Raw genomic sequence first — 3,371 nt, forward strand, 5'->3', positions numbered from 1 at the left:
CTTGGCTAGGTGTGTCTAGTGCTAATGTATGAAGAATTGTGTTTGAAAAATGCTAGGCTAGAAAGAGGGAGAGAGAAAAAAAGCTTTAGCTTAGAGAGAGAGAAGTAGAATTAGAGAAATCTGGTAGAAAGTTGATGATTGAAAACGGAGGTCCAGGGACCCTATTTATAAAAAAATAGTCCGGAATTGACTAAAATGAATCTGAGTTTGAAAAAGAATAAAACACGCTTCTGTTGCCGACGACAGGACTTGTCGCCAGGCGACAAACCTGTCATTTGGCGATGCAAGACAGTGTTTGCGGTTTTTGTTTTTATCAAATTTTTTGATACAGAAGTCCAAATAAGTCATATAATATGTCGTTGGTAAGCTCTTGAAGTCTATTTTCCAACCTAATTAGAATCAGATTAAAATATTTTGTATATAAAGAGATATGGCCAAAATAGTGGAAAGGTGTCAGTTTTGAATAGAGTTTCGTATGTCCACTACTACATTTTTAATCTATTGCAACCCCTAAATTTAGTGAATTAGGCGTCAAAATCCGTTGCATTAGGCCTAATACCACGGCATGTACCGTGACATCTGTTGGCGTTGCAGTAGGTCTAATACAGCGACATATAACGCCTATTGCCACGATATTAATGATCCGTCGGGTTAGATCAGTACTTGATGCAACGACAACATTATAGCCGTGGCATTAGCTATAATACCTAATGTCAAGGTTTCCTATACCTAATGCCACGGTTCCCTATGCCATAATAATAATAATAATAATAATAATAATAATAATAATAATTAAATCAGAAATTTCAAAAAAAAAAAATTCAGAATATTATTATTATAAATTGAAAGTTTGTACATTGTTATATTTTAGTAAAATACTAAAATTACAAAATTAAATTATCACTAGTTAAACTAAAAAGAAAAAAAAAGCCGAAATCATTTTATCGCCCTAACAAAATTTTCTGCAATTGTTTGGACCGCAATATGGAAAAACCAAGTTTTGAAGTCCTAGAGAGTGGCCATCGTCTTCCATAAAGCAACATCACCAACATCAGGGACATCGGCTGCAATATATAGAAGGTACATTACATCAACCCTATTATGTAACAGGGACATCATTAGCATTATAATACAGATCAATTGTAACTTTAATCCCTGCATATGTAAATCGTGATCATATAAGTACCAGAAATCAAAGAAGCCTGAAATACAAAGACAACTCGTTTATTTTACCTTCAAAAACATGGTTGTGCTTGATATTGCTCTACTGAACATTAGCACATTCACTAACACCAATGAACTCTACAGTCTTTTGATTGCCACTACAGAAGCTTGTGGAAAACAATAGGGTCAAAAGGACCAGGATTGATATTTGCACATGATAAGCAGGCAAATACTTAATTAAGAGCTTATAACCCTGCCAGAAGATCTTGGCATACAACTTAAATAAAAATGACAGGCCTCGGGTGTTATTATATATATGGATGAATGTAAAATTATACAACTAACTCTCTAAAGGAATCACGTACTCATAAATTCTTCAGGGTCCCCCTAAATAGCTTGCAAATTAAGGCCAATAATCACTGTTTAAGTAGATAGATAACTAAAGCAAAGAGGTCTTCTTCAATACATGTATATCATACTTTGTGTACAGTCTCATGGACCCTCCTTATTCAATCAATTTGCTAAAGAACCACTTCATAAAAGAATGGTATTTACTAGCTAAGTGTTTACTCTAGCTGCAATTAATCTATAAGTAGAGCTAAAGTACTGTGTTGTTCATTTGCTATGTCCGATCAAAACAAAAGGCTAACTAAACCACACCTCTAAAACCCACTTCAATGGAACAATTAATTAATAAACCAAATCCCAAGAAAACTAATCAGCAAACAATATTAGTTCAGTTAAATTAATGACTTACCTCAGATCTTGCAACATTGACACCCAAACATGAATCAATAGAATCTCCATACAACTGCCCAAAGGAACAATCAAATAAGGGGAAAACTATCCTTATTGTCTTTCATAAATTTTTGAGAAAATTATAGCATTTAACAATTAAATAGAGCAATTTTTAACATTTTATGTTAGAATAAATTCAATTATTTCAATATTCATACCTACAACTTGCGATTAAATCAATTTTACGAATATGACCGACAATGTTCAGTAACAATTGAAGCTCAGCAACAACAGTACAGATTATATAGCCATTTTCAGCAGCTTTCATGGAGAGAGAGCGATAAGGTCGAGAGATTAAGAACATATTGTCACTCTTATAGGCGAATTCAACAAACGTGTGAGAAAAATCAAAACCCTAATTACATAAATTTAGGGATCGATCGATGAATCAAAATTAGGACCCAATTACATCATTTAAACAAAAAAAAATTAAAGGATTGAATTACACTAAGGCCCGATGAACGGACATTGTCGTTTACTAGGGCTTCAGTTTCGTCGTTCGTCGTAGCCCGAGTGTGCCGCCTTTCGCCATAGCCTGAGTATTCCTCACCTTCCAATTGAAATATAAGTTTATTTGTGGAAATTGGAGCATCCATTGGGAATAATTTCTAAAAGGGAGTGATTGGGTTTTTTTATAAAGCAAATTATAAGCTTTAATTCGATTCTCTCTCTTCCTTGGCTATTTCTCTATATTGGAGCAGAAGGTGAATATACCTCTCGTGCACAGTTTAGAAATGAAAGGAATTTAATATTTTTATTTTTCATTTTTTTTTGGTTTAAAAACGCGTGGAGGGCTTTAAAATTTTGAAAACGATAAGCGTGAATTATTAAAATTTGGGCGCTTCTCAAATTTCAAATTACTACCGTTTCAATAGCCCAATCTGCTGGTGTATTAGCAGATTTAATGCAACGGCTTATTAAAACCGTTGTAGTAGCTCCATCTATGAAGTATTGAAGCATAAGTCGTTGCATTAGGATTGTCTAATGCAATGGTACCAAAAGGGCCGTTGTAATAGCTCTTTTTTTACCGTTGCATTTGATAAAAAATGTAGTAGTGATCATTCATATCTTTTTCGTTATAGCTCGGAATTAATATTTTAATATATCATTGGAAATATAATTTCAAGATCTATCCAACCATATAAGATTTAGATAAAGATTATGAGGCACGAAAATAATATCCGAATATATTCCATTTCGTACAAAACAAGGATTCTCAAAAGGAGTAGTTTTATTCAATTTCAAACTCTTTGAAACATAATTATCAATCCTAACTCCATTAGGATTTAAGAGAACCTTCTAGAGTATTCTCGAAGAATATAATAAATCCTAATAGCTTTAGGAATGATAATTAATAATAGGCCGTCCTATAGATCATTGGGCCATACGTAAGAACCAAATCGGGCTCA

The 3,371-nt window shown here is 33.3% G+C and overlaps 1 long non-coding RNA gene across 1 annotated transcript; it reads right to left on the reverse strand.

Moving 5' to 3' along the window:
• Positions 1-885: 885 nt before the first annotated feature.
• Positions 886-2,707, reverse strand: LOC145556104 (uncharacterized). The gene is made up of 4 exons (XR_014091742.1): positions 2,409-2,707; positions 1,922-1,975; positions 1,234-1,429; positions 886-1,155 (listed from the first exon to the last, which is right to left on the reverse strand). It is a non-coding gene; the product is annotated as an uncharacterized LOC145556104 (long non-coding RNA).
• Between the last annotated feature and the right edge of the window lie 664 nt (positions 2,708-3,371).

The sequence above is a fragment of the Chenopodium album genome, chromosome 8 (assembly GCF_948465745.1).
Source record: "Chenopodium album chromosome 8, dcCheAlbu1.1, whole genome shotgun sequence".
Classification (NCBI taxonomy): Eukaryota; Viridiplantae; Streptophyta; class Magnoliopsida; order Caryophyllales; family Amaranthaceae; genus Chenopodium; species Chenopodium album.